General features: G+C 48.9%; 1 protein-coding gene and 1 long non-coding RNA gene across 2 annotated transcripts in view; one reads left to right on the forward strand and one right to left on the reverse strand.

Moving 5' to 3' along the window:
- LOC147701361 (uncharacterized) overlaps positions 1–17,069 on the reverse strand; it is an 80,791-nt gene extending 63,722 nt beyond the window's left edge. The window contains exon 1 of the long non-coding RNA XR_015297454.1: positions 16,980–17,069. This is a non-coding gene — a long non-coding RNA (uncharacterized LOC147701361). The remainder of the gene's footprint in view (positions 1–16,979) is intronic.
- LOC147701362 (zinc finger protein RFP-like) overlaps positions 1–23,795 on the forward strand; it is a 396,387-nt gene that overhangs the window by 15,890 nt on the left and 356,702 nt on the right. The gene's annotated exons all lie outside the window — the stretch shown is intronic.

Here is a 23,795-nt window from a genome sequence, read left to right on the forward strand (position 1 = left end):
GAATTGGTAGTCTATAGTGTTTCTGGATGTTTCAGACTAAAGCTGGCGTCAGCATGAGACCACTACCATCTCGTAGCTCCGTCGTGGCCATTCCACGAGCAATCATGGCAGCCGCTCCCCACCAGAAGCCTGCGGGAGTCGGAGGCCCCCAAGACTTTTGTAGAATCTTCACGGCTGAGGGGACGCTTTTCGAGAATGGGACCCAAGCCTTATCAGGGAAGCGTCCGAGTTCCAAGGTGTCCCAGGGCCCTTTTAGTGGACCAGGCCCAAAACCGAAGAGCCGGCCGCCATTTTGAGAGTCCTGTGGCAGCCGCCTATCGCTGCACCGCAAGAGCGGGAGCAACTTAACTACATGGTGAGCGAGACGCTGTAGTCGCAAGAGCGGGCGGTAAACAGCTGAATGGCGGAAGAGGCACAGTGTAGCAAAAGCGGGCGGAATGGCAACTAAAACGGTAAAGGGGCGCCCCACTACAGCGTGTCTTCAGGTCGAACGGATTGTGGGACAAAGTCCAGAATAGAAGAGTCATCAAAAGGTAAAAAGTTCCGCCGGACCCCGGGAGCCGGCCGCCTATGTCGGGGGCGATCTCAGGCTACACCAGTGCTATAAGACTTGGGGAGGGGGTCGGAGCCAAGCGTCTTCTCCGAGTCCGTGTCATCACACCGCCCCTCGGGGGCCTCCGTCAAGCGGTTTAGGGAGGTACCATATAACATTGTTTTCAAATGCAGTCAGGTCCACAAACGACCCTCACTTACTTTGGAATAGTGAAGCTGCAGTAGGTGGAAATAAGCTTCAGACAGTCTTACAAGCACTGCTTTTGTAAACATTTTTTGTTTTTTTTGTATTTTTGCACAGTTTTATATATTTTTTTTGTTTTTGATGGAGGGGAAACAACAAAGCACAGGCATTGAAAAAGGCTCAAACTCAGAACTCTGAACTATGGCACCCAATATCCAGGACTTTCCATCCGGATCTTGGCGCCTTGTGCTGCTTCCGACCTATTCACACATCGGTCCACTACTGACATCATCTTATAAACCAACGTTATGTAAATAGTTATTTAATAAAATGTTTTACCCTGTTTCTTTGCTGGTGTGTTGTCTATATTTTTAATATTTGCATAGGGTTTGTCGTTATTTTGGCCGGGGTGGGTGACGGAGCCGAGCTGTCTTGCAGCCCTCATGGTGTGGAGCTCAGTTCATCTCACTATTTTCGTATTTCTCATGAAGGGTTGTTTATAATATTTCTATTTTAGCGAGGTCAAAAAGAGATCCAATTAGTGGCCTACTGATTTTGCTCGATTACTTTTATTTTTTTACACGATTTTTCACGATCTGCAAAGACTAAACAGAGGATTGCGACTTTGTGCTTGTTTGTAAATAGAGAATGAACCAAAGAGAATCAATTGAAAAACAGTAAATGCTTGGATAATAATCAATCAAATGGAGAGACAAGCAGGCACGACGGATTACAACAGGGGTAAAGGCCTGCGTTAACTACCCTTCAGTATCTGCAAAGAGAGAGTACTATTAAGACAAAAGAGGGGAGGGGGGGGGGTGCAGCGTTCAAAGCACATCAGCGTGGATAAATACGAAAATGTTTTTATCTATCACGTACTTGACATTTTAAAGCTTTTCATATTTGCTATTAAAAAACCAATGAAATTCACAGAAAAAACCATAGGTTATAGTCCATATATAGTTAGGAATTTGCATTTACAAAACCTTGAAAATTCAATGAAAAAACCATAGGTTATAGTCCATATATAGTTAGGAATTAGCATTTACAAAACCTTATTTTACTCGCATAAAACCATTGAAATTCCATATATAGTTAGAAGCGCTAACTATATATCGCGCACCCGCAATCCACTGCTGATGATGTCACATATTACATCATTCATGACATGGTCAGTGACATCACTGATGACATCACTGATGACATCTCAAATGACATCACTGATGACATCACTGATGACAACTCAAATGACATCACTGATGACATCTCAAATGACATCACTGATGACATCACTGATGACAACTCAAATGACATCACTGATGACATCTCATTTGTCATCACTGATCACATCACTCATGTGATAATACAATCAACCTCTTCAGACTCTAATATAACCTTACATACACTCAGTATAAACAGACACTCACAGACTGTCACTCATCCATGGAGTTACTTACACACCTAGTCAGTCATGCAAAGAATCAATCACACCTCCATTTCCTCAACTATACAGTTATACACATCTTACTTATTCAAACATATAATAACACATATTTACTCTCTTATATAATCCCTGATACAAGCTCACAGTGATCGATACAGCCACTCACACATTCACTGGCTCTTATGTTCAGTTATTTATATATGTCAACTCTCACATGTATTGTGTTTTACATACGTACTTACTTGCACATGTAGCAATGAGAAATCCATTCACTCACCAACACACCCATGCACAGTCAACCGCCCATATAGCTGTTTCCACATGCACTCTTGAACTCATACTCCTAGTGAATCAACTGCTTACACATCTATGCACAGAGTCACGCACCTCCCAGCCACCCACACACACACTCAGCCTCCCATTCAAATACTTGGGCAACCAATCAATAACCCATATGGCCACTCTTATAGCTACTGATCAACACATGCAGCAGCTTACACAACAACAAACATACTGATGCACAAATTAAGACAGTTTAGTCACTAACCCATGCACTCAGTGAGACACATTTAATCACTCTTTCATACAGTCAGTCATGCACCTACTAAATTCTTCATCCAGACACTTATACATCCACTCATTCTTCAATATGTAAAACATATTTAAACTTTACAGACACATACAATCACTGGATGTTGTGATCAGTGATGTCATCAGTGATGTCATTTGAGATGTCATCAGTGATGTCATCAGTGATGTCACTGACCATGTCATGAATGATGTAATATGTGACATCATCAGCAGTGGATTGCGGGTGCGCGATATATAGTTAGCGCTTCTAACTATATATGGAATTTCAATGGTTTTATGCGAGTAAAATAAGGTTTTGTAAATGCTAATTCCTAACTATATATGGACTATAACCTATGGTTTTTTCATTGAATATATATATATATATATATTTTTACACGCATTTGAACAACATAACCCCAAGAAGAATTTAAAAGTGTTGCAAAGCACCAGAAATGGAAGGACACTAACCTCCACTTGTGTATCAATGTCAGGAGGTTAAACACAGGAGTCCTCTTCCAGTAATTTAATTCAGCCAGTGCCACCCGCAGCAGCAACTCCTAGAGGCCCGGTTTGTCGAGAAAATGACCAGAATGTTAAAAAAAACATTTTAATTGGTACATACAAACGGAGGTCCGGTAGAAGTGTTGTCATTAATATATTTTGAGAATATGAATATTATTTTAATTTCGTATTAAATGGAGAACATGTTGTCAATGCAGCCCCTCTGAAAGCAATTTGTTGGACCGGTCATTTATATCATGTAATAAATTAACCAATCAGGTAAGTCCGCAGAGCGTAGTGTTGTTGTAGTCTTGACACAAAACATTTTAGCTACTTCCGCCTGTCGCAGAGCTAGTACAACACCAGGCGCTTTTTACAGAACCCTACATGAGGAGGGCGGAGGTTGGAGGGAAAGTGCTGGAAGAGAGTTTAGAGAGAAAGAAGCAGAAGATCAAAGGGAGCCTCGTGATAAAAAAGAATCCCTCATCTTAACAAAGAAGGCTATACGGGTTAATACAAGCAGGGCCTAATTTGAGGAGGTGTTCTAGCTGCATGCTGGCGCCATGTGCAGTGCTGCTGAATGTTCATTACGTGGTAAAATCCGAGCAGAGTTGCCTGTGCAGCTGCATTATTATTATTATTATTATTTCTGAGTTTGTATAGCGCCTGGTTACACTGTCAGTGTGTCCCCGCGCTGTCAGAAGAGCCAGTTGCTCCGTCAGTCAGACAAGACGGGGCTATTCTTTAGGAAAGAGGAATGTTTTAAGTTTCCTGCGGAAGATGAGCTCTGATGTTTCCACTCTTAAGTTCAGGGGGAGAGAGTTCCATTTATGTGCCGCCAAAGAACGAAAGGATATACCCCCCATTCTGGCTCTCTTGTGTCTGGGGACAGCGAGGAGGCCTGCTCCTAATGAGCGGAGTTGTCGGGTAGGCGTATAGGGGCAGAGAAGGTTCCGAAGGAAGGCAGGGCCCTTGCAATGTACGATCCTGTGGCCAATACATAGGACCTTGAAGTCGATCCTTTCATTGATTGGAAGCCAATGTAGTGTTTGTAGAGATTTATTAGAAGCGGCTCTTCTGGGCAGCCGGAGGACCAGGCGGGCGGCAGCATTCTGGATTGTCTGCAGTCGACGCCGACTAGTGGCGTTGGCGCCTAGATACAAGGCATTGCCGTAGTCCAGTCTCGAAGTGACAAGAGCGTGGACCAGGGTCTTCCTTGAGGATTCTGGGAGCAAGTCCAGGGTTTTACGGAGTTTCCGTAGAATCGAAAAGCACGTGCCAGCTACCCGTCTGGTGTGGTAGTCGTAATTAAGCTTTGAGTCCACCCATACTCCAAGGTTCTTGACCTGATCACTGGGGGTAGGGAGAGGCCCCAGGGTCTGTGGCCACCAGGCAGATGACCAGACTGAGGGGGGTTTTCCTACAATCAGCACCTCAGTCTTGTCTCCGTTCAGACGGAGGCAGTTCTTCGCCATCCATCCAGCCAGCTCTTGGAGGCATGATGAGAAGTTCGCGGCGGCTTGATCAGCAGGTTGGGTCAGAGCGACCACCAGCTGCGTGTCGTCTGCGTATGTCACTACTTCCACCCCATAGCGTTCCGCAGTAGTAGCCACGGGGGTGACATACAAATTGAAAAGGGTTGGACTGAGGCTTGATCCCTGAGGCACTCATTGACCGAGGTCAAAGGTGTCGGAGCGTGCTCCTCCTTGCTCCACCGAGAAGCTACGGTTAGTAAGAAAAGATTCCAGCCATAACCAGGCCGTGCCTGTCACCCCTCCTTTCTTCGGACACTGTAGCAGCGTATGATGTGCTACAGTGTCGAAGGCTGCGCTGAGGTCCAGGAGCACTAGTGCCGCCACATGTCCGGCGTCCACGTGCTTCCTCAGTGCCTCAGTCGAAAAAAGGAGGGCTGATTCTGTGGAGTGGCGGGCCCGGAAGCCCGACTGGTTGGTATGCAGGAGGCCTCTGGACTCTATGTGTGCTGAGAGTTGTTGGTTGACCAGCTTTTCCGCCAGTTTTGAGAAGAAGGGTAGGAGCGAAATGGGGCGCAGGTTGCTAAGCTGGGACGCACTGATATGGGGTTTTTTCTTAAGAGGCAGTACGACTGCCTGTTTCCACCCGTGTGGGACCTTGCCAGTGTTAAAAGAGGTAGACAATATATGGCCCACATACGGTGCCAGAAGACTCATGGCACTGGCCAGGAATTTGGCAGGGGCAGGATCGTGAGGGGAGCCTGATTTGATTCCTTTAGCAGTGGCTATCAGTAGGTCCTCCGTCGGAACCTGGTATACTGTAAGGCAGTCTTCGAACTTTGCCTCCCAAGTCGCTTCTTCCTGAGGAGGTAGAAGGTTGGAGCCAGTTCTGGCATCATCAGGGAAACTGGTGTAAATGTCACGTACTTTTTTGTGAAAAAATTCCGCAATGGCGTTACAAGATTGTACTGAGGTGTCGGTCTGCTCTAAAGAGGGGGGAGGTGTAGTGATCTCTTTATAGATCCTAAAGAGCTCCTTGGATGAGCAGTTAGCACTATCTATACGGTCAGCGTAGAAGGTCGCTTTGGTTTTCCTAATTTGGAAGTGGTATTTTTTCATGCTAGCTTTGTACACATCTCTAGCCTCTGGTAAATAGTTCTTTCTCCAGGCGCGTTCAAGCCTCTTGCAGGCTGCCTTGGTTTCTCTAAGAGCTGTGCTGAACCAAGGTGCAGTTTTAGTTTGCCGCTCCGGGCCCTTATTGGCCCAAGGGGCAGTGATGTTTAGGGCTTTAGTGATGTGTCCGTCCAGGGCCATGCAAGCCTTGTCAACATCTTCTCCTAAGTCTGTGGGGGAACCATTCAGTAGGAAGTGATATTCAAAAGAGTCCATGGAAAAACGGGCCCGTTTCCTTTGTTGTTTATTAGCGCTATGGTGGGTTTGTTTATGGTGAGTCTTGACTAGGAAGTGAAAGGGGACTAGGAAGTGGTCGGTCCACAGCAAAGGAATGGGAGGGTCCTGCTTCAGATCCTCCAAATTACTAAAGATGGGGTCAAGTTGGTGCCCCTGTCGATGGGTCGGGAGGAAGGAGGCTGTTTCTAATTGTATGGATTGCAGCTCTTGACGCAATTCTTGAGCAGCTGAATTGTTGAGGTCTTCGAAGTGGAGATTAAGATCCCCTAATACAAGGAACTTCCTGTATCTCATGGCCAATGGGGTAGCGTTCTGAATGAGACTTTCCGCGAAGTTTCTGCTACCTCCCGGGGGTCTATAGATTAATAGGCCTTTGATGACCGTATTTTTGTCGATACCGATGGAGAAAGCTCCAGTTTCGCTATCTTTTATATTAGCTGGTTCGAGGGAGCATGTCATATTCACTCTATAGATTATGGCAATGCCACCTCCCCTTCCCTTAGGTCTATCCTGCCTGCAAATTGCATAGCCAGGGGGAAGGGCCTCCCTGACTTCAGGGTCTGAGTCCTCGTCCAACCAAGTTTCAGTGAGGCATAGTATGTCCCATTTGTTGTCTATTATAAGGTCGAATACTTCAAGTTTGTGTTTTTTGAGAGAACGACAGTTAAGCAGCGCGCCACTGATTTTCCTACTGTGCTTTGGTCGGGCGTTGTCGTTGGGCATGCTTGCTATAGGATGCTTATTGAGGGTGAAGCCACAGTGTTCACAGGGATTTGTAGGACTGCGTATGCTGAGATCAATACTGTGCTCACATACCTTAAAGTATTTGTTGCGAAGGTTGAGGAGCTCCTCTTTATCGTATCGGTTATCTGGGAGGTGAAGACCAGGGGGTCTGGCCCCGAGCCCCGGTCTGCCGCGGACGGGCGCAGACGGGCTTGCCTTAGGCGCGCCTTCGGCGCGCAAACGGCGCTCCCGCTGCGCTCGTCCGCTGAGCTTCCGGTGGCAACACATGATATGGGCGGGGGAGGGCGTGGCCTTAAAAGTGGGCGTGGCCTGTGCGTCGCCGGGGAGGCGAGCTGGGGGTCGTTGCAGCCGTCACGAAGGACGCTGTTTAAGATTAGATTCAGGTAGGTAAAGCAACAAGCTTATAGTTCACTAAACACAGATAAAAAAACAGATTCACAAGCTTTTAAAATGATCGTGTCTCCCGGCGTCTGCCTGCGGAGCTCTGGCACTTCTGGAAGCGGCGCACAGCGCGTGCGCTTTTAAGTGAAGTCACAGAGGGGGCGTGGCCTTAAAAGTGGGCGTGGCCTGTGCGTCGCCGGGGAGGCGAGCTGGGGGTCGTTGCAGCCGTCACGAAGGACGCTGTTTAAGATTAGATTCAGGTAGGTAAAGCAACAAGCTTATAGTTCACTAAACACAGATAAAAAAACAGATTCACAAGCTTTTAAAATGATCGTGTCTCCCGGCGTCTGCCTGCGGAGCTCTGGCACTTCTGGAAGCGGCGCACAGCGCGTGCGCTTTTAAGTGAAGTCACAGAGGGGGCGTGGCCTTCAAAGTGGGCGTGGCCTGTGCGTCGCCGGGGAGGCGAGCTCGGGGTCGTTGCAGCCGGCACGAAGGACGCTGTTTAAGATTAGATTCAGGTAGGTAAAGCAACAAGCTTATAGTTCACTAAACACAGATAATAAAACAGATTCACAAGCTTTTAAAATGATCGTGTCTCCCGGCGTCTGCCTGCGGAGCTCTGGCACTTCTGGAAGCATGCATTTCGTTGCGTGGCACTCCACATGGTTGGGCTGGCTGCAATGTCTTACTCAGACTACAAGTAGAAATGCAGCTATTTTAAAAAGACCATAAAAAATTATTTACAGTCCGAGTCTAAATTGGGTGGAAAGATACAATTCCAGATTCGAGCTGAAGGAAATGCTAAATTCAGCATAGAATCCGTCAATGTATTTTGTTTCTGCCAGTGTTCCTTTCTGAAGTGGCATTGTTGATGTGCTGCACCCAAGGTAAAGACGTGACCAGGAATGGGTTTTGTAATGATGGAGTCACCCGGCCCGTCCACTCACGCCACACAAGCACGCACCCCGAGGGCGGACTTGCCCGAGGGTATAAATAAAAGGGTGTGAGACCACTTGGGGTCTTCGGCCCAAATTAGTAAATGGTGTCTGTGTCAGTGTGTGGCTATTAGTTAAGGCCCAAGCCTGCGGCCTAGGTTATCCTTGTCCCGGTGACCTCCGTCACCACACTGGCGACGAGGCTGGTCTGTCTCACGCCTCGTCCCACAACAGGCCGCCCACCAAGCTCCTGCTCCGGTTCAAGCCGCCCAGCACATTCACGCCCCCCCGGCCCCGGCATAGCCACCCTGCTACCGCCATTCAGCGAGCTCTCTGACCCGTCCAGCGCCGCGGCAAGATGGCGTTCCTGGATCGGTCATCTCGATCAGTATTTTGTAGGTGTAAGGGAGACGGATGGAAGGGTGAAGAGGTCGCTCCTCATGTGTTATGGCGGAGCAGAACTGTACGATTTATTCAAGACCTTGCCGGACAGCGGCGGTGATGATGACTACGCCGGAGCGGTCGCGGCCCTGAACCACCACTTTGATCCCAAGATCAACCCGGACTACGAATGGTTTAAATTGCCGCAAGCACGGCAGGGGGAAGCTGAAACCGTGGACGTCTACTATGCCCTCTTACGGAAACTTGCCACCTCATGTACATTGCCCCATCAGAGGCTAGAAATCCGTGCACAGCTCATTCAAGGCTACCGCTCAATCCTGCTGAGGTGTCTCACCCTTCGGCAGCCAGGCATTTCCCTCGATGAAATACTGGTCCTCGCCAGGTCCCACGAACTGTCCAACGCCCGGGCAGATGAGATGGGAACCTGTGCGCACTGACTGAATCGTCGTACAGTGGCGCAGTGGACGCCCACACTCAAGGAGGAAAGGGTGGATGTAATCCGCAAACGGCTACAACAATCCAGAGGAGGTGCAAGGGCTCCACAGACCTCCATGTACAGCAACTGTGGCATTGACCCCCCCCCCCAGGAGGCAAATGTCTTGCGGGAGGAAAAAATGTGCTCGCTGTGTGGCTCAACCATTTTGCCAAAGCCTGCCGAAGTGGTGGCGGGCGGTGCAATGCACCAGGCCCGCGTGGACTTGCACAAGGGGTGCGACAGTTGACTTTAGAGGACCCAGGCCCCTGTAGTGACATCTCACAAACAAACTTTGACCTTGAAGGGGAAGATGATGAAGTGTTCTTCATGTCGTTCATTAGCAGAGAGGGCTCTGGGAGAAGCCCATGTGCGACATCACCGTAGCAGGATCCCTCGTGCATGCCCTGATAGACACTGGTACATCAGTCAATGTGATGGACAGCATCCATTACGAGAAGCTGGTGCCTCTCCCGCCCCTCCTGCCATCCAATTCAATTCAATTAAATTCAGTTAATTTGTATAGCGCGCTACATACCCAGAGGGTCTCAAGGCGCTTGGAGAAGGGTGGGGAGTTACTTGTCGAATATCCATGTTTTAAGTTGCTTTCTGAATGCTAGGTGGTTCTGAGTGAGGCAAAGGTGGGTGGGAAGTGAGTTCCAGGTTTTAGCCGCCAGGTAGGAGAAGGATCTTCCTCCCATGGTGGTTTTGTTGATGCGAGGTACAGCAGCAAGGGTTTGGTTGGAGGAGCGTAGCTGGCGGGGGGGTGTAGAAGGAAAGTCTTGTGTTGAGGCATTGGGGTCCAAGTTCGTAAAGTGCTTTGTGTGCGTGGGTTAGGAGGCGGAATGTTATCCTCTTATTGACGGGGAGCCAGTGGAGGTTTTTCAGGTGACCAGAAATGTGGTCGTTACGCGGGATGTCAAGTATGAGTCTGGCTGATGCGTTCTGGATGCGTTGGAGTTTTTTCTGGAGTTTTGCGGTGGTGCCGGCGTATAGGGTGTTTCCATAGTCTAGGCGGCTTGTAACCAGTGCGTGGGTGACCGTTTTTCTAGTTTCGGTGGGGATCCAGCGAAAAGTTTTTTGGAGCATTCGAAGAATGTTGAAGCACGATGATGAGACGGTGTTGACTTGTCTGGTCATCGAGAGTGAGGAGTCCAGGATGACGCCCAGGTTCCGTGCGTGGTCTGTCGGGATGGGTGCTTTTCCAAGGGACTCTGGCCACCAGGAGTCGTCCCAGGCAGAGGGGGAGGTTCCTAAGATAAGGACTTCTGTTTTGTCGGAGTTCAGTTTCAGACGGCTGTGCTTCATCCAATCGGCTACTTCTTTCATTCCTTCATGTAGGTTTGTTTTGGCGGTGTTAGGGTCTTTGGTGAGTGAGAGGATCAGTTAAGTGTCATCAGCGTAGGAGATGATGTTGAGGTTGTGTTGGCGTGCGATGGCCGTGAGGGGGCTCATGTATACGTTGAAGAGGGTGGGACTGAGTGAAGATCCTTGTGGCACGCCGCAGATGACTTCAGTGGCCTCCGACTTGAATGGTGGAAGGCGGACTCTCTGAGTTCTTCCAGCAAGGAACGAGGTGATCCATTCCAGTGCTTTTCCTTGGATTCCTATGTTTCTGAGGCGTTGTATTAAGGTGCTATGACAAACTGTGTCAAAGGCTGCGTAGAGGTCGAGGAGGATGAGGGCGACCATGTCTCCATTGTCCAGTAGAGTTCGAATGTCGTCTGTTGATGCGATGAGTGCGGTCTCAGTGCTGTGTTTGGCTCGGAAGCCAGATTGTGAGGAGTCGAGGGATTTGTTGGTTTCGAGGAAGGCGGCGAGCTGGTTGTTGACAGCTTTCTCGATTACTTTGGCCGGGAATGGAAGGAGCGAGATGGGGCGGTAGTTTTTGAGTTCGGTGGGGTCCGCTGTGGATTTTTTCAGAAGGGCGCTTAGTTCGGCGTGTTTCCAGCTTTCCGGAAATGTGGCGGAGTTAAGGGAGCAGTTGATGACGTCTCGGCGGTGTGGTGCTATGATGGAATCAGCTTTGTTGAAGATGTGGTGAGGGCATGGGTCTGTGGGGGATCCTGAGTGGATGGAGTTCATCAGGCGGATGGTGTCCTCAGTGGAGATTGGGTTCCAGTCATTAAGGATGTTCAAGGGGGGTGAAGGTCCGGCGGAAGGTTGGGTGGGTTGGTCTCCGGGTTGGTTGTCGAAGCTGTTGTGGATGTCTGCGATTTTTTCGTGGAAGAACGAAGCTAGGGAGTCGCAAAGGGCTTGAGAGGGAGTGATGTCATTAGAGTTGGCAGCGGGGTTGGTAAACTCTTTGACGATGTTGAATAATTCCTTGCTGGTGTGGGCGTTGTTGTCGAGTCGGTCTTTGAAGGCGGCTTTCTTGGCAGTCCGGATCAGTTGGTGGTGTATGCGAGTGGCGTTTTTGAAGGCGGGAAAAACCTTCAAGCTGCACGTGGACCCCACGGTCAGGCCCATGGCGCTGAGGCACAGGAGGTTCCCATTCCACTTTGTGGCCGCAGGTGGAGGAAGAACTCCGAAAGCTTGAAGAATTGGGGGTGATTGAAAAGGTGTTGGGCCCAACCCAGTGGGTCTCACCCCTCGTTGTCTCCCCGAAGCCAAAACAACGAGGGTCCATTCGACTATGCGTCGACATGCGATTACCGAACAAGGCCGTTAAAAGGGAGCGTCATCTCACACCTACGATGGATGACATCGTTGCTGACTTGAATGGTGCCAGATGGTTCACCATGCTGGACCTCAATGCGGGATACCATCAACTAGAGCTCCACCCTGACAGCTGAAACATTACCACATTTTCCACACATGTTGGTCTACGTCGCTACAAATGGCTAAGCTTCGGCATTTCATCAGCGTCGGAGGTGTTCCAAAATGCCATAAGGGAGACGCTCTCCGGACTGTCTGGAGTAATCAACTTAAGCGACGACATACTCGTATTCTCCAAGACCCTCGAGGATCACCACACACACCTCTGGGCCACCCTGCAACGCCTGGTAGACAATGGACCCTGCTCCTTTTTACCAGGAGTCAGTAGACTTCTTCGGCTACATCTTCTCCAGGGATGGGTTACGTGTAGACCCAAGGAAGGCGGAGGCCAACCAATCAGTACTGAGACCTACGACATCCACTGAAGGCCGAAGCTTCTTGGGGATGGCCACATATTGTGTCTGGTTCATCCCCAACTTTGCATCCATCTCTGAAGCACTTTAGATCCTAACAAAAGCAGGCCAACCATGGACCTGGGCAGCCAAGGAAGACTTGGCATTTCAGATGGTCAAGATGCCCTCAAAGACGATTGAATAATGACATACTTCCGCCCGAACAGGCCCACAGAGGTCATGGTGGATGCTAGCCCCGTCGGCCTGGGAGCGGCCCTTATGCAAGTAACGGAGTCGAAAGACTGGGTACCCACTGCATAGGCCAGTCGGGGGCTGACTGCCAAAGAGACGCGGTATGCTCAAATAGAACGGGAGTCACTGGCTATAAAGGGGGCATGCCAGCAGTTCCATCTATACCTCTATGGCCATGAGTTTTGGGTGATCACAGACCAAAAGCCACTTCTCCCGCTATTCGCTGGAACCGCCAGGCTCGCACCTCCATGGATTGAGAGATGGGCTGTTCAGCGGTAGACTTACAGCTTCGAGGTGTATTTCCGACCAGGGGCCGGCAATCCGGCTGACTTCCTGTCGTGACATCCGGGCACACCCCTACCATCTCTCACGCCGGGGGATGTCGACGATCTCGAAGAGTTTGTTCAAACGATCTCACAGGAAACATGCCCTGTTGCTCTCATGCTGGAAGATTAATGTCTTGCGAGAGTGAAGAGCACACTCACCAATAGAAACTGGCGACACTGTCTGGATGGCATCAGCTCCCTCACAGCAGAAGAACAATGCTTTTGACAGCAAGTATGGAGAGCTCAGAGCAAACTCAGCGAACGCCCTCACAGGGTGATACTTCGAGGAACCTCCCTCGTGATCCCGTCAAGCCTGCAGAAAGAAGTGATCTGTCTGACGCATCAAGGCCACCAAGGTGCATCCAAAACTAAGGCCAGACTCAGAAGCAAAGTGTGGTTCACAGGGATGGAGGCTATGGTAAAAGAAGTGGTGCGCAACTGCCACTCATGCAACATCATGAGCAGAGACCCAGTGCCACACCCGGTAATCACCGAAGAAAACGTGTCCAGATCCATGGTCCAAACTGAGCATTGATTTCGGATCGTTTCCAGATGGACGGAACACCCTGGTGCTCATCAACTCGCATTCACGATTCCCCTTGGTAGAAGTGGTGCCCTCAACGGCATTCTCCCATGTCAAAGTGATACTGGCTCACACATTTGCAATCATGGGTCTGCCCGAAGAAATACGGTCAGATAACGGACCACCCTTCCAGGGCAGAGATTTCCAGGCCTATCTGGTCTCCCTTGGCATCCGGCACAGGAAGATCACCACACAGTGGCCCCAGGCAAATGGGGAGGTGGAGCGGTTTATGTGAACTCTGAACCGGCCCCTCTGGATCTGGGTAGAGAAGGGAGATGATGCCGAGCACTGTCTCTCACAATTCCTCAGTGCCTATCGCCAAACTTCACACTACACCAACCGGTGTGCCCCGGCACACCTGCTATTCTGAAAAGTCCCCAGAGACTGCAAACAGGTTGACCCGTACTGGGGTCCCCCGGAACTGGACCAGAAAACCACACAAGGAAGAAGGAAGTTATCCAACGACAAATGCGAGCCAGGCTTGAAGAGCCCGACCAATGAACATTGTAGTTGGGGACAGAGTGATAATGAAAGACCGTCACCCGAACTGGAAATATGGCACTGCATATGAGCCTGAAGTGTGGGAAGTGGTCAACACCCAAGGGAACATGGTGTCGGCGATGCGAGGCACCCAGGTAGTCACACGAAACACATCCTGGTTTAAGGGATTTTGGGGTTGTTGATCTACCGCCCGAACAGCTGGGGTGTGGATACGGATTGGTCTCTGCGGAGACCTCACAGAACCAACAGGAGGAAATGCAAACGCAACCTCGGAGAGAAGCAGAAACGTCAGAAGTCAGGAAGGGTCCCATGGAGTGTGAGACTGTCCCCGCGGAGGATCCTGAAGGGTCGGAAGCAAGCAAGAACTCCCGTAGCCAGAAGTATGGCCTCCGGCCAAATCCGACCTGTAGCCAAAGACTGAAAGACTTTGCGTGGTGTGCGCGCAAGATCTGAGTCCTCTCCAGAGAGGCGTTTATGTATCCGAAAGATTTGAGAGATGTAATGACGGAACCACCGGCCCGTCCACCCACTCCACACATGCACGCACCCCGAAGGCGGGGTCGCCCGAGAGTATAAATAAAAGGGCGCAAGACGGCTCGGGGTCTTCGGCCCAGATTAGTAAATGGTGTCTGTGTCAGTATGTGGCTATTAGTTAAAGCCCAAGTCTGCAGCCTAGGTTATCTTTGCCCCGGTGACCTCCGTCACCACAAGTTGGACAGAGAAAATGTTATCACACGAGAGCTATTAAGACATCTTTTTGGAAGGAAGTGACCTTTGTAAACTTTAAAGTACGTTTCCTCAAAAATATGAGTAGTCGAAGGCTGGGCGTGCTGCTACATTTGTCGGCGAATAAACAGCATGTGGTATAAATGGAAGGTCCAACTATATCAAACATGCTCAATGTACACAAACTTTACCCTGAATTCCAAGTTCTTGCTAAGAGGCCCCCCGACGGCGTCTGTTACCAGTCCCATGCCATATTGTCATGCTAAATACCATCAATAATACATCAAAACTTCCTTTAAAAGTCGGACATTAATGATAACAAGCGTGGCAGCTAAGCCGCGAAAGTGAAAGCATTTGTAACCTGACCCAAAACAGATGGCAGGCTGCACACACTGCTGAAGCTGCTCTCACTTTGGAGCTGGAACACAGGGTTCGAGCCTAGGCTAGGCTGCATTATTTAAATGTTTAAAAATAAACAGTGATCACAGAGTGGGTGTGGCGAGAGACAAATAAAAAAAAATACACATGGAGGGGGAGACAGGTATAATTAAAGAAAAACACTGTTCAGATGTAGAAATGTAGCATCTGAAACCAAATATAACTAATGGTGTAAGGAGGTGGCTCAACAAATAAAGCTGCTGACTTTGGAGCAGGAAAACAGGGTTCGAGCCTCAGTGTGGGCTGAATCATTTAAGTGCGATTTAATTATGAATAAATTAAACCTAAATAAATAGGGACAGGTAAGTGTAGGAAATTGCTAGATGTGGAAATGGGAGCAAGAAAAAAAATAGTTCCTAATTAAAAAGATAACAGCCAGCAGCATAAGTTAACTGTAGTTGGTCCATGCTGCTTCCTTCAGAAAGGGAAGAAAAAGGAAGTGATGTATCAGACCACAAGCCAACAATCAGCAAGATAATAACAGCAATGCCAGATTCCACGAATGGCAAGCAGCAAGACAAATGCAATGGGTGGAGTTTCAGTAATAATACTGATTACTTGATTCCTCGCAGATGCAGCGCTTGCGCTGCTCTGTGTGAGACCTACAAAGAGCTTGAAAGTGAAACATTCGCTCTTTACGATAAGTGGGTTTAAACAAAAATAGGTAGGTTTAAACAAGGATAGAAGCGTAGAATTGTGGCAAAGATTACGATTTTTTTCTGATTACCATTGTCACCTACCTTTCTGTTGAAATGTTGTCTTTGGTGCATGTGGCTTCCTGCGCTTGTCGGGACTGAAAATAACCCATTTCTGAGGCAGCTCTTATCTTTGAATTATGTGCGCAGTGTACGTGCATATGGAAAAATCAACGCAAGACTCAAGGGGGCAGATTTACAAGCCTCTTCCGCCATGTTTGCATCACTTTTCCCATGTTAAAAGTGACACAAAAGTGGCACAAGGGACTTGTAAATGTGCCCCAAAGTATATAAGTAGGCCTATGTATAAAGGGATCTGGTAGCACAGGGAACATTAACACATGGTCAGGGGCATGTGGACACCGGGTCTGGTGGGTAGGGTGGATCCGGGAGACTGAAGATCGCATGCTCATATGTCTGTGGTTGTAAGGAGGGCAAAATTGGTGGTTGCAGTTGCTTCAACAGTTGATCTAAAGCCAGGGGACTATTTAAGAAGGGCAGTAGCGGCCGGTGTCAAACCAAAGAAGTGTGTTTAGTGAGACAATGACATACAACAAAAAACACGAACAAATAACGGACCACGCACTCAACCTAGGGGTCATCCTCAACTCCACCCTCTCCATGACTAAACTGGTCAACGCCATCTCCTCCTCCTGCTTCAACACCCTCCTCCTGCTCCGTAGGATCTACAAGTGGATCCTCACTGAAACGAGAATAACAGTCACCCAGGCCTTTGTCAGCAGTAGGTTGGACTATGGAAACGCCCTCTACGCAGGAGCCTCAGCCAAACTCATGAGACGGCTCCAATGCATCCAGAACGCCTCTGCACGCCTGATCCTCGACATCCCTAGCCGCAGGCACATCACACCCCACCTAAGAGACCTGCACTGGCTCCCAGTCAACAAGAGGATAACTTTCAAGCTCCTCACCCATGCACACAAGGCACTCCACAACACCGGACCAACGTACCTCAACAGACGACTCAGCTTCTACACCCCCACCGGCCAGCTCCGCTCGGCCGACCTCGCCCTCGCTACAGTCCCCCGCTTCCGAAGAGCGACCTCAGGTGGCAGATCATTCTCCCACCTCGCCACAAAGACCTGGAACACCCTCCGCATCAACCTATGGCAAACCCAAGACCTGCTGACCTTCAGAAAACTCCTCAAGACCTGGCTTTTCGAGCAGTAGCAGCATTCCCCACCCCAGCGCCTCGAGACCCTCACGGGCGAGTAGTGCGCTTTACAAATGATATGGTTGATTGATTGATTGATAACTTACCTTCCACATCACCGCTCTTCTGTGCCTCACTGGCTCCAGTCCACTGCAGGCACGGGCTCCCAGACTCCCTGCAGCATCAGGATTGGCTTCAGTGCCCTCGATTCCCACTCCCAGAGAGACTGGGAGCCTGTGCCTGCTCTCTCCGACCCGGCAGCACAGCTCAAGTTGGAGACAGCTCAAGTGCGCATGTCAGTTTGGGTGTTCTAAGACTGCTGGCCAAACTGACATGCGCACTGATAGCAGTTCCCACCAGTCCCTCTCCATGACAGCCAGCATGTTGTCCCCACCCACAAGACTCGGCTCTCAGCGGAAAAAGATTATGATAATAAACATGATAATAAACATGTTTTATTTTTCAAATCTTGAGTTGCTGGCGGGAGGGGGAGTGATGCTCCTCTGCCGTAGCAGAGGAGCTGCCCCCAAATATGGTCATTTGGAAACACAATGATCTGGGGGCACAGTTATTCCAATACACAGCCACCTATCAAGCCTAGAAATCTGGTGGGACAAGCATGTACTCAAATGGGCAGAGAGCGTGATAGGGACATGGCCATTTTGCCACATTAATGTGGAGAAAGATCCAAGACCATGGGGGCAGTACACATATGTACACATATCGCCAAGCACTCCTTCAAAGCTGCGCCTTCTCACTGGCAGTGCACTGAATACAGCACGGACCACAGGGTTCCTAAAATACCGCTTCGTTTATTTCTGTGAAGATCAGAATGCCAAGCTCATTAACATTGTGAAACAGCATCCTACTAACACAAGTGCTGCAGGATCAGAAACCTGTTGGGCACATAAACCCACAATTTGAGTCTTAGGCTCCTGGGCATACACAAACTGGGGTACAGAATTTGGCACCCAGAGATCTCATTAGGACAGGGTAAATGGCAAAATGAAGTTGGAAGAATAACAACAGGTTGTTCTTGAGCATACGAACTGGAGGTCACTGAGATATGGCCGGCACAGGGATATATGATGCCAAAGACCTAGGAGCATAGGAATCTATCCACTAAAGTAAAGTTGGGAGGTCACAAATGACTAAAGGCATGTCGATATAAAAGCATAAAAACGAATAGCATAGGTACAGAGGAAACCAAGGATATTGAGGCACAGGGATCTGAGGGCAAAACATAGCATAAAATATTTGCAAAGCACATGTTCTCCCTAAATGGTTTCCTGGCACTGACATACAATGTTTATTGTTACTCAACTTAATGGTACTCATTTTGAAGACAGCATAATGATGAAAGACTAAGTGGACCAGGTGGGACTCAAATCTGTGAAACTGAGTTTTAACACACATTCTTACAGTGCATGCATTTGTCCACTGAACCAGCAGGCTACAAACAACTTTAAACATGGAGACCAGTGGGTATTTGGCTTCAGTGTATGGAGTTCTAACTGCTCCAAGGTTCTGAGGGTCAAGAAAATGTGTCACGGGGTAATAGAGGAAAGTGAGTAAATGACACCGTAACATATGGATTTTCAACATTGGAACAGAGGTGGTAGGAAAAAATATTGAATTGCAGTTATAGTAATAACCTAATATGCCAAGAATATTGTTAAAACTAAATATCTCTGACGAGAACATTGTTTTCTTAGAGTTTTAACATTGTTGTAAATATTACAGTTTTCTTTAATATAGTTTACTTAAATATAGTTGGAAATAAAATTGGTTTTACACTATTTTATTATGTGAGTTAAATAATTAAAGGTATTATTTTATAAGTATAATTGTTATTATTGTTTTTAAAGGAAAATTTAAAATGTATAAATATATATTTTTTAAAGTTAAATTAGTAATTTAGATTGAGCATGCTGTTGGGTTTTTAGGGGAACAGTTTGGGAAGTAAATTAAATTATAGTTCTATTTAATTTTCATGGTAAGTAAACTTGACACAAAACTAGAACTTTATTCAGTGTAATTCCATGTTTTCGGTTGTTCCCTTAGGGATGGTCCCAGTGACCCACTGGAATCACGTATTAATCATTTACAGAGGCGTTTTAGGGGTAATAACCCCACCTGCGATGAACCCACAAAGCAAATAAATAACGAATAAACACACCAGCTGTGCACCCATCCAAATCAACATTTTTGCAATTCTTTTATTAACATTTCAGTAAAACAAACAGTGCCAACAGTAGGATTCACAATCATCAACAGGCAAAAACCCCTGAGAGCCTGGCATATTAATGCTAATGTCGTATTGGCGAGAAAAAAAAACAAATCCCACCTCCCCTCCTCCCTGCACCCCCACAATGGGACACTAGAAATGTACAGTTGTTGTATTTGACGTTTGTGGTAGTTGATTGGTCTCTGGTAAGCATAGTAGTCGGAGGTTCCATAGGGCAAGTCATTTCCCTGAACTCTTGTGAATGCAGAGATACATACAGGCAAAACTGGTCACCATCAGTGCGACATCGCAAATAACGAAATTGCTAATAGCAAAGTCGCACAGTTAATGCATATTGATGACATCACAACCAGGAAGTCAGCAGCCCATGCCTTATTAAGTGCACAATCACAGTGAGAGGAGGGAGTTGACTGCAGGAGCTAAACAGGAATGAAATTAAACCATTGAACAACAGCTGTCCCTTGATGCAACCACAGCAGAAGACAGCGAAACAGCCAGGAAGCGGAAAATGAAATAGAGACATTAATTGAGGATGTGGTAACTAGCCATGACACGCTGTTTGGGAAATTGTCTCTAAAAGTACCAGAGCAAGAAAAAAGGAAAATATCAATCCAGATTCAAAATAAAGTAAATACTGTTCGGGTCACTCACCACTCCATTGACAAATTTAAAAAAAGATGGTATGACCTGCGCAGTTGTGCAAATGAACAATTGCCGAGAGGCTGTAGGAAGCCAGGAAGATAGGAGGGGGAACACCGGAACAGACTGGGAACACACCCATGGAGGAGATGGTGGAGTCCACATTCCAGCCGAAAGTTGTTTTTGGGGTGACGAAGCTGGACACCACTGAAACGGCCAACACTTTTTAAGGTAAAAGGCATGCAAATGACCATTGGTGTCCATATGAAAGGTATCACAGCAGCTCAGTACAGCACAAGTGTCCATAATGCAAATCCAGTCCACATTTTCCAAGCACATTAAAGTGCATTATGGGAGATGCAGGCAGGTCAGGCAGGTACTATGGCAAACACACACATAGTATTAAACAACCCAAAAAAAGTGTAACAGCAAATTATTTAATTGCAGGAAAATAATGGATAATGTGACATTACTTCACAGACATAAATTAATGCTTATTTGCACTGTTTAACATCACAGATGCAGAACGGGAAGAGGCAGGGGACAGTGACTACACTGACACACAGGACACTACTGCTGTAGATGAGACGGACACACCTGTGGTATCACAACAACCACCACGTGCACCTACCACACCGAGGGCAACAGTCCGATCACTTGTAACACTGGAAACAGAGGATGGGACACAAGTAACACCAGTGACCAGCCTGCCTCAAGGAACACCCACTCCGACTCCCCAAGCACAGGTCCGGAGTAGCACAGTCCGAATCCGCACGGCGACGAGTCAGGTCACAAATCGCATGGTAGGAGGACCAACATACTGATGTCTAGGGTGGTCTGGAGGGCCAGATGCTCCAGGTGCAGCGTCTGCAGGCGAAAAACATGCGCTTAGTACAGGCACAAATAGGAAAGATGTCAGGGAACATCGCAGTTCTGACAAATTGCGTGAGGGAAATGACCAGAGTGATGAAGGAGGGACATGTGTCACACACTCGCTGCTTCCGCCTTGAGTGATCGCTCCCCTCGCTGCTCCTCACAGCGTGGTATCGTATTGCTGCATTGTAACCAAGTAGTGATATCTGCATAGCGCATTGTAACCAAGTTGTGATATTTGCATAGCTCCAATTTTTAGTAAGCTTCGTAATTTCATAGCGCTATTATCCCACAGCGCTTACATTGCTTTGATTGCATTGTTGTGTGTGATTTCCCCCGGCGCCCTGCTCTGACCTCCCCTCTATTTTGATACTGCTGTTGTTGTGTTCCCCTGAGCCCGCCACGCCTCCCAGCTGAGCCGCCCTCCCACAAGCACTCAAAAGCATTCCCCAAACCTCGCAGCGCTGTGATTCACTCGCTGCTTCCGCCTTGAGTGATCGCTCCCCTCGCTGCTCCTCACAGCGTGGTATCGTATTGCTGCATTGTAACCAAGTAGTGATATCTGCATAGCGCATTGTAACCAAGTTGTGATATTTGCATAGCTCCAATTTTTAGTAAGCTTCGTAATTTCATAGCGCTATTATCCCACAGCGCTTACATTGCTTTGATTGCATTGTTGTGTGTGATTTCCCCCGGCGCCCTGCTCTGACCTCCCCTCCATTTTGATACTGCTGTTGTTGTGTTCCCCTGAGCCCGCCACGCCTCCCAGCTGAGCCGCCCTCCCACAAGCACTCAAAAGCATTCCCCAAACCTCGCAGCGCTGTGATTCACTCGCTGCTTCCGCCTTGAGTGATCGCTCCCCTCGCTGCTCCTCACAGCGTGGTATCGTATTGCTGCATTGTAACCAAGTAGTGATATCTGCATAGCGCATTGTAACCAAGTTGTGATATTTGCATAGCTCCAATTTTTAGTAAGCTTCGTAATTTCATAGCGCTATTATCCCACAGCGCTTACATTGCTTTGATTGCATTGTTGTGTGTGATTTCCCCGGGCGCCCTGCTCTGACCTCCCCTCCATTTTGATACTGCTGTTGTTGTGTTCCCCTGAGCCCGCCACGCCTCCCAGCTGAGCCGCCCTCGCCCCTCCCCCTCCACTATCCATATATGACAGTAGTTCCCGCGCGCAGCGTCCACGCGCAGCGTCCGCGCCCAACCCGCGCCGAAGGTGCGCCAAAGGTAAGCCCGTCTACGCCCGTCCGCGCCTGGACCGCGCCCAGCGCCAGACCCCCTGCCCCTCGCGCTGCCCAGCCCTCCCGCATTACCTACGATGCCGCCTCCCTCCTAGCCCTCGACCCCGGTCGCGCCCCCAACTGCGTCCAAGCCGCTCCTGGACACACCCATGGCCCTTTCTCCTGCTACTCCTGCAAATTCAGCGGCGCCGACAACATCTCTGCTACGACCACACCACAGACTCCCGACCCCAACCACCTACAATGCATCCTTCTCAACACCCGATCGGTCCACAGGCATGCCATTGACCTATGGAATCTACTAGACACTATTTCTCCGGACATCGCCTTCCTTACGGAAACATGGATGAATGCTACCTCCGCACCAGACATCACCATTGCCATCCCGGAAGACTATAAGATCACTCGCAAAGACCGTACCAGCCACACAGGAGGAGGAATCGCTATCGTCCACAAGAAATCTATCCGCATCTCAACCAGCTCTGACGTCAATCTCGCCAACTCCGAACATCTTCACTTCCAGATCCACATCGACCCCAAAACAACACTCAGAGGCACTCTCCTCTACAGACCACCAGGACCCCGCGCAAAATTCAGTGAAGACATCTCGGACTTCATCACCCCACACGCGCTCCCCTCCAAAGATTACATCCTTCTGGGAGACCTCAACTTTCACCTTGAAAAGATCAACGACCGCAACACCACCACCCTCGTGGACAACCTCGACAACCTCGCCAGCCTCGGACTTAAACAACTAGTCACTTCACCCACCCACATCGCAGGTCACACACTCGACCCCATCTTCACATCCAGCAATCATGTCTCCTTCAGCCACACCACGGATCTCCTCTGGACCGACCACAGCTGCGTTCACTTCATCTACAACAAGCCGAAACCCTTCAACCACTCCCAACCTACCCTGCAAAGAAACTGGAACAAAATCACCACAGACCAAATCTCCGCATCGCTCCTTCTAAACTCCCCAGCCCTCTCTTCTAACGCCAACGAAGCCGCCGCCAACCTCACCCTATGGTTATCCAACACCGCCGACACCTTAGCTCCACTGAAAAAACGTCAAAGCAAACCTGGCAGCAAGAAGGCCTCATGGTTCAACGATGATCTCAAGAAGTCCAAGAAACTCTGCCGCTCCCTTGAAAAGGCCTGGAAAAAAGACCCAACCACCAGCACCAAGGACGCCTTCAAAAGCGCCACCCGCACTCACCACCAACTGATCCGAAAAGCCAAGAAAACAGCATTCAAGGATCGACTTGACAACAACGCCCACAACAGCAAGGAACTTTTCAACATCGTCAAGGAATTTTCCAATCCCTCAGCCAACTCCAACGACATCACCCCCTCTCAAACCCTCTGCGACTCCCTAGCCTCTTTTTTCCACAACAAGATTGCAGACATCCACAACAGCTTTGACAACCAACCCGGAAACCAACCCACCCTACCATCTGCTGACCATCTTCCCCCCGTGAACACCCTTAACGCTTGGAACCCAATCTCCACTGAGGACACCATCCGCCTGATGAATTCCATCCACTCAGGATCCCCCACAGACCCATGCCCTCACCACATCTTCAACAAAGCAGACTCCGTCATAGCACCGCACCTCGGAGACGTCATCAACTGCTCCTTCAACTCCGCTACCTTCCCAGAAGACTGGAAACACGCTGAACTCACTGCCCTTCTGAAAAAACCAACAGCGGACCCCACCGAACTCAAAAATTACCGCCCCATCTCGCTTCTTCCATTCCCGGCCAAAGTCATCGAGAAAGCCGTCAACAACCAGCTCACCGCTTTCCTCGAAGCCAACAAATCCCTCGACTCCTCACAGTCCGGCTTCCGAACCAAACACAGCACTGAGACCGCCCTCATCGCAGCAACAGACGACATTCGAACTCTACT

The sequence above is a fragment of the Lissotriton vulgaris genome, chromosome 7, assembly GCF_964263255.1.
Source record: "Lissotriton vulgaris chromosome 7, aLisVul1.2, whole genome shotgun sequence".
Taxonomy (NCBI): Eukaryota; Metazoa; Chordata; class Amphibia; order Caudata; family Salamandridae; genus Lissotriton; species Lissotriton vulgaris.